A 14588-nucleotide genomic window follows, 5' to 3' on the forward strand; every position below is an offset into this window, starting at 1 on the left:
TTTTCAGATTCCACAGACGAGTGAGGTCATCTGAACTTGTCTTTCTATACTTGGCTTATTTCACTTAATATGTGACTTCCAGCTCCATCCATATTGTTGAAAATGACAAGATTTCATAGTTTATGGCTGAGTAATACTCCATTTTGTATATGTACCACACTTTCCTTATCTATTCATCAGTGGATAGACACTGAGGTTTTTTCCATGTCTTGGCTGCTATGATTAGTACTACAATAAACATGGGAGCACAGATATCTGTTTGGCAGAGTGATTTCATTTCCCTGGGATATTCCCAGGAGTGGGATTGATGGATCATCTGGTGGTTCTATTTTCAGTTTTCTGAGGAACCTCTGTACTGTTTTTCCACAATGGCTGTACTAATTTACATTCCCACCAATAGCGTGTAAGGTCTGTCTTTTCTCAAGCAGATCCGGACTACCATCTGTTATCACTGTCTTTTTTTTTTTTTTTTAATTTTTTTTTTTGCAATAATCTAACTGGAGCAACGAGATAGCTCACAGTGTTTTTTTTTGTTTTTTTTTTTTTTTTTTTTTGACAGGCAGAGTGGACAGTGAGAGAGAGAGAGACAGAGAGAAAGGTCTTCCTTTGCCGTTGGTTCACCCTCCAATGGCCGCCGCGGCCGGCGCGCTGCGGCCGGCGCACCGCGCTGATCCGATGGCAGGAGCCAGGAGCCAGGTGCTTTTCCTGGTCTCCCATGGGATGCAGGGCCCAAGCACCTGGGCCATCCTCCACTGCACTCCCTGGCCACAGCAGAGGGCTGGCCTGGAAGAGGGGCAACCGGGACAGAATCCGGCGCCCCGACCGGGACTAGAACCCGGTGTGCCGGCGCCGCTAGGCGGAGGATTAGCCTAGTGAGCCGCGGCGCCGGCCTCACAGTGGTTTTGATCTGCCATTTCCCTAATGATTAGTAATGCTAAACACTTTTTTCATGTACCTATTTGACTATTTGAATGTCCTCCCCTTTGATATATCTGTTCAGATTTATTCTCATTTTTAATTAGACTACTTGGTTTATTTGCTATTGGGTTATCTAAGTTCCCTATAAATTCTGGTTATTAAACTCTTTTCAGATAAACAACTTGCAAGTATTTTCTTCTATATTGTAGGTTGCCTCTTCACTACTTTGGTTGCTTCCTTTGCTGTTCTCTTTATTTTGATGGAATCTCATTTGCTATTTTGCTTTTGTTTCCTATGATTCCGGATTCTGATTCAAAAAGGTTTTGCTCATTTCATACCCTGAACCATCTCTCCTTTCTTTTTTTTTTTTTTTTTTTTTTTTTTTGACAGGCAGAGTGGACAGTGAGAGAGAGACAGAGAGAAAGGTCTTCCTTTTGCCGTTGGTTCACCCTCCAATGGCCGGCGCGGCCAGCGCGCTGCGGCCGGCGCACCGCACCGATCCGATGGCAGGAGCCAGGAGCCAGGTGCTTTTCCTGGTCTCCCATGGGGTGCAGGGCCCAAGCACCTGGGCCATCCTCCACTGCACTCCCGGGCCACAGCAGAGGGCTGGCCTGGAAGAGGGGCAACCGGGACAGAATCCGGCGCCCCGACCGGGACTAGAACCCGGTGTGCCGGCGCCGCTAGGCGGAGGATTAGCCTAGTGAGCCGCGGCGCCGGCCTCTCCTATGTTTTCTTACAGTAGTTTCAAAGTTTCAGGTCTTAAATCATTTAAGTCTTTAACCTACTTTGAGTTGATAGTTTTACATAGTGAGTGTTGGGAAAGCATGGAGGAGAGGGTTGTCTTCTGTATGTAGACATCCATTTCCCCAGCACCATTTATTAAAAAGACTGTCCTTTTTCTAACGCATATTCTTAGCATCTTTGTCAAAAATCAGGTGGCTGGAAGATTTATGTTCACTTCTAGGGTTTTCATTCTGCTCCACTGGTCTGTATGTCTGTTTATGCGCAATAGGAAAATAATGCAGTAATAACACTTTTAAGTTACTTTTAAGTAGTAAGTTACCCTAAATTTATTCACTTCATTAAGTGAAAGAAATGGGAGAAAAACAGAAATTAGCTACTATCCTAACTATTCTGGGTAGTACTAACTGGTCTGTCCTCTTCACCTCTACTCAAAGTATTTAGAATTCTATTTCACGTTATATTAGAACCTAAGTTGTCTGATAACAAATCCATCATGCTTTCAACTTTGCTATGTTGCCTTTTTGTTATCAAAATTTAACCAAGGGGGTGACACTGTGGTGTAGTAGGCTTAGCCTCCTGCTGCAGGCACAGGCATCTCATATGGGCGCTGATTCGTGTCCTGGCTGGCTCCTCCTCCGATCCAGCCCTTTGCTCACTGCCTGGGAAGGCAGTGGAAGATGGCCCAAGTGCTTGGGCCCCTGTACCCAAGTGGGAAATCTGGAAGAAGCTCCTGGCTGCTGGCTTCCAATCAGTCCAGCTCTGGCTGTTGCAGTCACTTGGGGAGTGAATCAGCAGATAGAAGACCTCTCTGTCTTTCCCTCTCTGTGTCTGTAACTCTACTTCTCAAAAAAATATACTTTTTAAAAATTTAACCAAAAGCACATCTAAGCCAAATCATTAACAGTGGCAAGCACACCACCACCTTTCACAAAACTTATCTATATGGGGGCTAGAGCTGTGGCATAGCAGGTGAAGCCACCGCCTGCAGTGCCAGAATCCCATATGGACACCAGTTCGAGACCCAGCTGCTCCACTTCCTATCAAGCTCTCTGCTATGGCCTGGAAAAGCAGTGGAAAATGGGGCCCCTGCACCTGAGTGGGAAGACCTGGAGGAAGCTCCTGGCTCCTGGATTCAGATCGGTGCAGCTCTGGCCGTTGCAGCCAATTGGGGAGTGAACCATCGGATGGAAGACCTCTCTCTCTCTGCCTCCCTTTCTTTCTATGTGTAACTCTTTCAAATAAATAAATAAATCTTTTTTTAAAAAAAAACTTATCTATATGCTACAGCAAAACTTCCCTCAGTATTAAGCTAAGGTGTTCAGCAAAACATTAATTAAATTTTGCTAAGACAACTATTCAGTGATGAACACACACTATTTTAAGATTGCACAGATGTTATTTTTAGGTTAAGTCAGCTTATCTACTCTGCATATTTTTTATCTGACACCTTCAAAGAATGCTAACAGAAAATAAACAGGCTGGAACAGACACTGCCCTTTATACAGGGACCATGCATCTCAGACCACCAAGTGAACTCAAGTAACACATTACTGACCACTAAAATAAGGCTAAATCATGCATTCTCAATGATAGTAAGACTGCTTCCAAGGAGATAAATTAGTTTTTGAAGGGCTGAAAACACAGGAAAAACTTAAGATATTAAATGGATTATGGCCCTTCAAAGGACCACAGTATATCAACAAATACACACTACATCCATGGGATTCAAATTTCACAGGAAGAAGGCAAATGGCAATTATGAAAAAGGTTATAGGCAATGCCGCTGTGGCATACCAGGTAAAGCTGCTGTCTGCAACACCAGCATCCCATATGCTGGAGTGGCTGCTTCACTGCCACTCCAGCGCTCTGCGGAGGACCTCAAAAATGCAGCGGAAGATGGCCCAAGTGTTTGGTCCCCTGCCACACGCGTGGGAGACCTGGATGCACCTCTTGGCTCCTGGCTTCGGCCTGGCCCAGCCCTGGCCATAGCAGACATCTGGGGAGTTAAACCAGTGGACGGCAGCTCTCTGCTGTGGCCCGGGAAGGCAGTGGAAGATGGCCCAAGTGCTTGGGCCCTGCACCTACATGGGAGACCAGGAAGAAGCACCTGGCTCTTGGCTTCCAATTGGCGCAGCGCTGACCGTGGCGGCCATTTGAGGAGTGAACCAACGGCAGGGAGACCTTTCTGTCTCTCTCACTGTCTATAACTCTACCTGTCAAATAAATCAATAAAATCTTAAACAAACAAACAAACAAACAAAAAACAGTGGACGGAAGACCTCTCTGTCCCTCTCTCTCTCAAATATATAAATAAATCTTAAAAAAAAAAAGTATAAAAACTCTCCTTAGGGGGATGATAGAAAAAAAAAAAACATTGAGAAATATGAGCTAAACACTATATCTCAGTGCATCAACAATTGTCATTCTTAAAGAAAATACTGAAATAATTCACAATAATTCATCTTTTCCCCCAACTAATCAACTCTTGTACATCATCAATCATTTTAAAACTGAATTTTTTAAAAAGTATATTTATTTATTTGAAAGGCAGGGTTATAGAAACAGAGGGAGGGAGGGAGAGAGGGAGGGGGAGAGACAAAGAGAGAAAGAGAGAGAGAGAGAGAAAGAGAGAAAGAGAGAGAGAAAGAGAGAGAGAGAGAGAGAGAAAGAGAGAAAGAGAGAGAGAGAAAGAGAGAGAAAGAGAGAGAGAAAGAGAGAGAAGAGAGAGAGAGAGAAAGAGAGAGAGAAAGAAAGAGAGAGAGAGAAAGAAAGAAAGAGAGAGAGAGAGAGAGAGAGAGAGAAAGAAAGAAAGAAAGAAAGAAAGAAAGAAAGAAAGAAAGAAAGAAAGAAAGAAAGAAAGAAAGAAAGAAAGAAAGAAAGAGAGAGAAATCTTCCATCCACTGGTTCACTCCTCAAATGGCCCCAATGGCCAGGGCTGGGCCAGGCTGGAGCTGGCAGCTTCTTCTGGGTCTCCCATGTGCGTGCAGGGGCCCACTTTCCATTGGTTTCCCAGGTACATCAGCAGGGAGTTGGATCAGAAGTGATCAAATCATGGCCTACATGGGATGCTGGCACAGCAGGTGGCAGCTTTACCCATTACGCCAAAGCATTGGCTCCAAACTGAATTTCTTGTACCTAAAAATAATTACCAAATTTTCTCTACCCTATTTCTATTTCATCATCCACATATTTTCACTTCTATTTATCACTGAAGTATCTCAGACATAATGTATTTATCAAACATGAAGATGTATTGGTTTAGTCATTGAATAATTATTTGTAGAGTGCCTATTTTGTGCCTAACTTCAACAGTGCTTTCCTGAATCTTATCCACCACTGAAATATCTCCCTGAGAGACCAGGAGAAGCACCTGGCTCCTGCCATCAGATAAGCGCAGTGCGCCGGCTGCAGCGCACCCGCCACAGCGGCCATTGGAGGGTGAACCAACGGCAAAGGAAGACCTTTCTCTCTCTCTCTCTCTCACTGTCCACTCTGCCTGTCAATAAATAAATAAGAAAGAAAGAAAGAAAGAAAGAAAGAAAGAAAGAAAGAAAGAAAGAAAGAAAGAAAGAAAGAAAGAAAGAAAGAAAGAAAGAAAGAAATATCTCCCTGAAATGGAAACATGCAAGATGATGCAACCTAACTCTAAGAAATCCCTAACATGCTATGCTACCACTGTGAAATGAATAGATATGAACAAAATATCAAAGGCTGGGAAATAGCAAAACCTTAACAGCCGCCAAGCACCTCCTCCCAAATAATGACAAAACCATTCCGAGTTTGGTGAAAGGGGAAGGGGAGGTAAAGAAAGAGAAGACTGTGAGGCTAAGAGCTTAAGCAAAAAGTTTGCCCAATATAACACCAACATGCCAAGAACAGGCACCATTAGAACCCAAAAGTATCACAGCCAACTGGAGAAATATTTTCTGCTCATAGGTAAAGTTAGGAGTTTTTAAAAAACCTGGAGATGAATTTTGCTTTAAACAAATCTGCCACTTCTAGAAAATTTTGAAACATGTCTTCTGTTAGCAAAGTAGTCTTACAATGCTATTTTACTTTATATTACATTATTTAAATTTTATTTATTTAATTAAAAGGTACAGTTATAGACAGAGAGAGGGAGAGACAGAGAGAAAGGTCCTCCATTCACTGCTTCACTCCCCCAAATGGCTATAATGGCCGGGGCTGGACCTATCCAAAGCCAGGAGCTTCTTTCAGGTCTCCCATGTCAGTGCAGGGGCCTCAGCACATGGGCCATCTTCACCGGCTTTCCCAGGCCATGGCAGAGAGCTGGATTGGAAGAGCAGCAGCCGGGACTCGAATATATTACTTTTTAATCTGGGGAGCTTACATACACAGAAATAACATACACCACCACTACCTTTGTAAAACATACTAACCAGCAAATGACTGGCAAATAAAAAGCTTATCTATACATTTTAAGATAAAAAAAGTTGTAAAATGTATAATTTTTTAAGTTCTCACGTCAATTGACTTTTTCTACTAATCTACAAGCCTTAATTGTTTTGGATAAGAGAGATTCTAATAATTAGAGATTCTAATTTTCATTTCCTTTTAATATGTTTACTGTGCTTTAAAGAAAATAATTGCATGGTAAAATATAAGAAATGAAACAGGAGGGAGGGTGGGAGTGTGGATGGGAGGGAAGTGAGGGTGGAAAGTATCACTATGCTCCTAAATTTGTATATATGAAACACCTGAATTTTATTCACTTTATGTAAAATTTTAAAATTATTTTTAAAAAATAATTTCTTGGGACACCTGCCTCCCATATATCAAAGGGCTTGGGTCAGCTCTGTACCATATTCCATAGGTTCTTGATAATGTGCATCCTAGGAGACACCAGGTGATAGCTCAAGTAGCCAGGTCCCTGCCACTCATGTGGGAGACCTGGACTAAGTTCCCCATTTCTGACTGCCCTGGCCCAGCCCTAGCTGTTGTGGACGTTTGTGAAGTAATCAGTGAAGGGGATAGCTCTGTCTCTCTGCAGTTCAAAAACAAAGACTTAGGGGCCAGCACTGTGGCCTGATACTGGCCTGAAGCCCGGCATCCCATATGGGCGCCAGTTCGAGACCCAGCTGCTCCACTTCAGATCCAGCTCTCTGCTATGGCGTGGGAAAGCAGTGGAAGATGGCCCAAGTCATTGGGCCCCTGCACCCACATGGGAGACCTGGAAGAAGCTCCTGACTCCTGGCTTTGGACTGGCACAGTTCCGGCCATTGCAGCCAATTGGAGAGTGAACCATCGGATGGAAGACCTCTCTCTCTCTTCTCTCTCCTCTCTCTGTGTAACTCTGACTTTCAAATAAATAAATAAATCTTTTCCTACTAACCAGAGATTTGCAGCTTATAACACAATAAATACACCCACAACATTCTTCACAGAACCAGAAAAAGCAATCCTAAAATTCATACAGAAGCGCCAAAGCAATCTTGAAGACCAACCAAAAAAAAAAAAAAATCACAAACAGGAGGCATCATAATATCTCAATTTGGGACACACTACCACAGCTACTGTAACCGAAACAGAATGGTACTGGCATAAATACAAACACACAGACCAAAAGAACATAATAATCAGCAACAAATCCATACATCTACAGTCAGTTGATTCTCAACAAAGACACCAAAAACATACAATGGAAAAGGAACTCTCTTCAACAAATAGTGCTGTAAAAATTGCCAATACATATTTAGAAGACAGAATCTAGGCTCCCTTCCCCCCACAATCTCTGATTAGAAAAAAATTAATTCAAAATGGATCAAAGACCCCCATGTAAGACCTGAAATTATCAAACTACGGGGGGCGGGGGGCCAAAGGCGATGGAATAGGCAACAATTTCTTGCATAAGACCCCCAAAGCACAGGAAACAAAATCGAAAATAGACAAATGGCATCATTTCAAATTAAGAAGCTTCTGGCACAGCAAAGGAAATAACAGAGTTACAAGACAACAACCAAAAGGGGAGAACATATTTGCGAACTATTTGTCTGACAAAGGATTAATATTTAGAATATACAGGGAACTCAAAAATCTCAATAACAACAAAAAACAAGTAATTTGGTTCACAAATGGGTAAGGGAAGGCAGCACTGTAACATAGCAGGTTAAGCCACTGCTTTCCACAGCGTTCCACACCAGAGTACAGGTTCAAGCCCCAGCTGCTCCACTTCCAATCCAGTTCTCTGCTGATGTGCCTGGGAAAAGAAGAATGACCCAAGTACTTGGGTCTATGCCACCAACATGGGAGACCAGGCTCCCAGCTTCAGCCTGGACCAGCCCTGGCTATTGAGGCCATTCGGGCAATGAACCAGTAGATAGAAGATATCACTCTTTCTCCCTCTCTTTCTCTGTCACTGTCAAATGAATAAATAAATCTTTTTTTAAAAAATGGGTAGAGAATCTGAATAAATATTTCACAAAGAAGAAACACACATGGTCAACAAATACAAGAAGAAATTCTCCATATCCCTAGTCATCACAGAAATGCAGATCAAAACCACAATGGGTTATTATGTCACTTTAGTTAGAATGGTTATTATCAATAAGACAACAAATGCTGGCAAGGATGTAAAGAAAAGAAAATACTTATCTACCACTGGTAGGAATGCAAATTAGTTTAACATTATGGAAAACAGTATGGTGATACCTCAAAAAATAAAAATAGATCAACTATATTAGCCAGTTATCACACTTCTGGTTATACATCCAAAGGAAATAAAATCCACATATGAAAGAGATACCTGTACTTTCATGTTCAAATTTTCTAGCACTACTCAAAGCAACAAAGATATCAAAACAACCTATAAGCCTGTGGGTGCATGAATGTATAAAGAAAATGTGGGCTGGTGCCACGGCTCACTAGGCTAATCCTCCACCTGTGGCGCTGGCACACCGGGTTCTAGTACCGGTTGGGGGGCCGGTTCTGTCCCGGTTGCTCCTCTTCCAGTACAGCTCTCTGCTGTGGCCCGGGAGTGCAGTGGAGGATGGTCCAAGTGTTTGGGCTCTGCACCCACACGGGAGACCAGGAAGAAGCACCTGGCTCCTGGCTTCGGATCAGCGCAGTGTGCTGGCCGTAGTGGCCATTGGGGGTTGAACCAACAGAAGGAAGACCTTTCTCTCTGTCTCTCACTTTCTAACTCTGCCTGTCCAAAAAAAAAAGAAAGAAAAAGGAAAATGTGGTACATATTTACACAAAGGAATAATATCCAGCCACCATTAAGGAATGAAACACTGACATCTGCAGCAAAATGGAAGGAACTAGATATAGTTCATTATGTTAAGTGAAATACACTAAGCACAAAGACAAATACTGCATTTTCTCATATGTAGAAGTTAACCAAAAAGCTGACCTGAACTTTCAAAATGGAGTTTAGGAAGGGTGGAATGAGTGGGCAGACAGATGGAGGTTGGACAAAGGGACCAAAACACAGGTAAAATAGGTTCTGGTGTTCCACAGCACAGTAAGGTACTCATAGTTCACAATTTCATATTATACATTCCATAGAATTATAAGAGAGGAGCTGATAGGCTCCAAATATAAAGAAAAGAAAGGAATCAGAAATCCTAATTGTCTGATTTGGTCAGTTTTTTGTTTGTTTGCTTGTTTTGCTTTTTTAATGTTGGCAGCGACGAACTTTCCAGCCTAGAACCATGGCCCAGTTCGTCCGTAACCTCACAGAGAAGAGCCCCGCACTGGTGAACACTGCTGTGACTTACTCAAAGTCTCGATTGGCCACATTTTGGCACTACACCAAGGTTGAGATGGTTCCTCCAAACCCTGCCAAGATCCCCACAGCTATTCAAAGCCTGAAAAAAAATAGCCAACAGTGCTCAGACTGGTAGCTTCAAAGAGCTCACAGCTAAGGAAGCTGTGCTGAATGGTTTGGTGGCCACTGAGGTGTGGATGTGGTTCTACATCAGAGATCATAGGCAAGCGTGGCATCGTGCTCTGCGATGTTTAAAGACCAATGTTCAACATCAGATTATATTTGATTTACTATTTGAGTGGTTTTGGACCATGAGTGTTGAGATTGTTATCTGAATAAAATATGTCAAAAATAAATGTTTCTCTCAGATGCTAAAAAAAGAAAGAAAAAGAAAAAGGCAGCTGGCACCACGGCTCACTAGGCTAATCCTCTGCCTGCGGTGCTGGCACACCAGGTTCTAGTCCTGGTCGGGGCGCCAGATTCTGTCCCGGTTGCTCCTCTTCCAGGCCAGCTCTCTGCTGTGGCCCGGGAGTGCAGTGGAGGATGGCCCAAGTGCTTGGGCCCTGCACCTGCATGGGAGACCAGGAGAAGCACCTGCTCCTGGCTTCTCATCAGCACAGCGCGCCAGACATAGCGGCCATTTGGGGGGTGAACCAATGGAAGGAAGACCTTTCTCTCTCTCTCTCTAACTCTGCCTGTCAAAAAAAAAAAAAGAAAAGAAAAAAAAAAAAAGAAAAGAAAAAGAAAGGCAGAGAGAGAAAGAGAGGCAGCAGGAAGGAGAGGCAGGATAGACAGAGACAGACAGATCTTCCATGCACTTGATGCCCCCAATGGCTACCACAGCCAGGTCTGGGCCAAGCCAAAGCCAAGAATCTATCCTGGTCTCCCACATACATGGCAGTAGGCCAAGAATTTGGGCCATCTTCTGCTGCCTTCCCAGATGCATCAGCATGGAACTGGACAGTAAAAATAGCCAAGGTTCAAACTGGTACTCCAACATGGGATGAGTCTCCCAAGTGGCTGCTTAACCCACTGACACAGTAACAGCCCCTGATTTGGTCAATTTACACTGTATGCAGGTGTTGAAATATTACTCCATAAAAAAGTTCATAAATTTCATGTTAATTAATTTTTTTAAAAAATTTAAATGCTTGAAACAAATTTTCTTAACAAAGTAGGATTTCAGTGACAAGACACCATTACTGTATCAATTTTCTTATCCATATAATACCAACTGACTTTATAGACAATGGAAATTCCACCCCAGCTAACAACTGTTTTATTGGGGGGGGGGGGACATGCAGAGTCAGACAGTGAGATAGAGAGAGAGAGAGAGAGAGAGAGAAAGGTCTTCCTTTTCCATTGGTTCACTCCCCTAATGGCCTCTACAGCTGGCGCTGTGTCCATCCGAAGCCAGGAGCCGGGTGCCTCCTCCCAGTCTCCTATGTGGGTACAGGGACCCAAGCACTTGGGCCATCCTCCACTACCCTCCCGGGCCACAGCAGAGAGCTAGACTGGAAGAGGAGCAACCGGGACTAGTACCCAGCACCCCACCGGGTGCCGGCACCACAGGCGGAGGACTAGCCAAGTGAACCACGGTGCCAGCCTTTTTTTTTTTTAAGATTTATTTATTTATTTGAAAGTCAGAGTTGGCCAGCACCACGGCTCAATAGGCTAATAAAAATAAGTAAATAAAAAATAAATAAAAAGAAAGTCAGAGTTAGAGAGAGGAGAGGCAGAGAGAGGAGAGAGAGAGGTCTTCCATCCGATGGTTCACTCCCCAGTTGGCCGCAATGGCCAGAGCTGCGCCAGTCCAAAGCCAGGAGCTAGGAGCTTCTTCCGGGTCCCCCACTCAGGTGCATCTTCCACTGCTTTCCCACACCATAGCAGAGAGCTAGAACTGAAGTGGAGCAGCTGGGTCTTGAACTGGCGCCCATATGGGATGCAGGTGCTTCAGGCCAGAACATTCACCTGCTGAGCCACAGTACCAGGTCCCCTAACAACTGTTTAATCACAAATTAACCTAAATACTACAGGGATAAGATATAAGAATAGAACCCTAATTTGCTAAACAACTGGTTTAATGAACAGCTATTTCAAGAGGTATTATTTTAATGCTGGAAGTTTATATGTACATAATCATTTATCTACCCAGACATAAAAATAATTTTTTTAAAAGATTTATTTATTTACTTGAAAGTCAGAGTTACACAGAGAGAGGAGAGGCAGAGAGAGAAAGGTCTTCCATCCGCGGTTTGCGCCCCAGATGGCTGCATCGGTGGCAGCTGTGCCCATGCGGAGCCAGAATCCAGGAGCTTCCGCTGGGTCTCCCACACAGGTGCAGGACCCCAAGTACTTGGGCCATCATCTACTGCTTTTCCAGACCATAGCAGAGAGCTGGATCAGAAGTGGAGAAGCCAGGTCTCAAACCAGCGCCCATATGGGATGCTGGCAGTGCAGGCGGTGACTTACCTGCTATTCCACAGTGCCCGCCCCATGAAAAATAAATTTGTTAATCTCAGTTCCAAATAATTTAGTTATCAATTTAGGACTCGTTCTTATAAAAAAAATATCTAGGTCACTATTTACTTAGTCTTCTTACATTCAATTACCTTTCTCCAAGTACTGGGTTTTTTTTTTTTTTTAATTTTAATTTATTTATTTGTGAGAGAGAGAGGTAGGGAGAGAAAGAAACATGTACAAGCATTCCCATCCACTGGTTTACTTCCCAAATGTACGCAGTTGACTGGGGCTGCACTGGGGCTAGAGCTGGAAGCCAGGAACTCAACCCACATCTCCCACTGGGTAGCAGGAATCCAGTTACTGGAACCATCACTGTTTCCTTACAGGGTCTGCATTAGCAGGAATCTGGAAGCTAAGGAGCCAGAGCCAGAAATAAAACCCAGGAACTTCAATGCAGCACATGGGGCTGCTTAAACAATATCGTAACTGCTAGGCTAGATGCCAATCTCTCCAACTATGTTTTAATACACCAAATATTATAATAACACTGAATAATCTTTGATTGCTTAAGTCACAGTAAATTCAATTATACCCAGAATATTAGTGAAATTCTAATGAATATCATTTATCTTTCAATAACAGGCCCTATCAACTGCTTGCCTATAGGATTACCACCATGATTAATCAAATTAAATAATACAGGTGAAAAAAATCTTCTAAAGTAAAAACATTTAAACTATTACCAGTATTAAAGATCTCAAGAAGACATTTAGCTTGGCTGTTAAGAATGCCTGCGTCCCGGGCCGGCATCACGGCTCACTAGGCTAATCCTCCACCTTGCGGCGCCGGCACACCAGGTTCTAGTCCCAGTCGGGGTGCTGGATTCTGTCCCGGTTGCCCCTCTTCCAGTCCAGCTCTCTGCTGTGGCCAGGGAGTGCAGTGGAGGACGGCCCAAGTGCTTGGGCCCTGCACCTGCATGGGAGACCATGAGAAGCACCTGGCTCCTGGCTTTGGATGGGCACAGCGCCAGCCGTAGAGGCCATTAGGGGAGTGAACCAACGGAAAAGGAAGACCTCTCTCTCTCTCTCTCTTTCTCTAAGTCTTAACTCTAACTCTACCTGTCAAATAAAAATTAAAAAAAAAAAAAAAAAAAGAATGCCTGCATCCCACACATGATTCCTGGCTCTACCTTCTTAGCAACCCAACCTTGGAGGTAGAGTGGATGGGTTCTTGCCACCTATGTGGGAGACCTGTATTTCATTCTAGCTCGTGGCTCTGGCTCAAGCCCAACCCATCCACTGTGGGCATCTAGGGAGTGAGCCAGGTAAATGAGAGCTCGCTTCCTCATTTTGTCTCTATGGCTCCAAAATAATCACTTTAAAAAAAAAAAAAAAAACAACTTAGGCAACAGGCTTTTTGGCCACACTATTAAGATGGCATTTGGAAGGCCTGCAACCCACATCAGCATGGCTGGGTTTGAGTCAGCTCCACTCTTGATTCTGGCTTCCAGTTAATGCACATCTTGGAGGCAGTAGATCATAGTTCAAATACTGGGTCCCTGCCACCCTTGTGATGACACAGCTTGCATTCCTGGCACCTGGCTTTGGCCTGGCCCAGGCCCAGGTGTTGCAGCCATTTGGGGAGTAAACCAGCAAATGAAAGATCTGTCTCTCCCTCTCTCTCTGTTACCCTAACTTTTAACTAAATAAATAAGTCTTTTAAGTAAATATATATTATTTCACTACTAACTCAAATTATTTAATTCAAATGACTAACTGGGGACACACATTTAAGGTGATCACAGAGCATCCAAAATAATACTAGATAAATTCAGATCCATGTCCATAAGCTAAGGAACAATAACTATAAAAATAATTCAATTATGAGCAACACACTAATACAATGTCATTTTTAATTTAAATTTTACGTATAAATATGAACTTGGCATACACACAAAAACACAAAACAAACTGCTTTCAAATACTTGCAGTGTTTCTATGTAAATTTAAGAGTAGTAGTGATAGATTGAAAAGACACATATACAGGGGCCGGCACCGTGGTGCAGGTTAATCCTCCACCTGAGGCGCCAGCATCCCATATGATCACTGGTTCTAGTCCCAGCTGCTCCTCTTCCAATCCAGCGCTCTGCTGTAGCCTGGAAAAGCAGTAGAAGACGGCCCAATTCCTTGGGCCGCTGCACCCGCATGGGAGACCCAGAAGAAGCTCCTGGTTCCTGGTTTCAGATCAGCACAGCTCCAGCCACTGTGGCCATGTGGGGAGTGAACCAACAGAAGGAAGACCTTTCTGTCTCTCCCTCTCATTGTCTGTAACTCTACCTCTCAAATAAATAAATACATAAAATCTTAAAAAAAAAAAAAAACAATCTAGTACACTTTAAAAAAAAAGACACACATACCACAAGAACATATAGGTTATAAATTATGTATCCATATTTTATTTATTTACCTGAAAGACTGAGAGACAGATCCTCCATCATCCACCCCACAATGGCTGAGGGGCTAAAGTTAAAGTCAGGAGCTGGGAATGCAATTCAAGGCTCTCACAGGGGTGGTAAGGACCCAACCACCTCCCCACCCCCCCCTAGGATTTATTTTATTTATCTGAAAGGTAGAGTTACAGAGAGAGGTAGAGATAGAGACAGAGAGAGAGGTCTTCCATCCGATGGTTCACTCCCCACATGGCCACAACAGCCAGAGCTGAGCCTATCCAAAGC

At 43.5% G+C, this 14588-nt stretch overlaps 1 protein-coding gene, 1 long non-coding RNA gene and 1 pseudogene across 3 annotated transcripts in view; 1 reads left to right on the forward strand and 2 right to left on the reverse strand.

Annotated features, from left to right (window-relative positions):
• FNIP1 (folliculin interacting protein 1) overlaps positions 1-14588 on the reverse strand; it is a 132018-nt gene that overhangs the window by 84611 nt on the left and 32819 nt on the right. The window lies entirely within an intron of this gene.
• Positions 914-4354, reverse strand: LOC138850139 (uncharacterized). The gene is made up of 2 exons (XR_011389714.1): positions 1637-4354; positions 914-1266 (listed from the first exon to the last, which is right to left on the reverse strand). It is a non-coding gene; the product is annotated as an uncharacterized lncRNA (long non-coding RNA).
• LOC103347977 (ATP synthase subunit g, mitochondrial pseudogene) lies at positions 9295-9646 on the forward strand (annotated as a pseudogene).

The sequence above is a fragment of the Oryctolagus cuniculus genome, chromosome 6 (assembly GCF_964237555.1).
Source record: "Oryctolagus cuniculus chromosome 6, mOryCun1.1, whole genome shotgun sequence".
Classification (NCBI taxonomy): Eukaryota; Metazoa; Chordata; class Mammalia; order Lagomorpha; family Leporidae; genus Oryctolagus; species Oryctolagus cuniculus.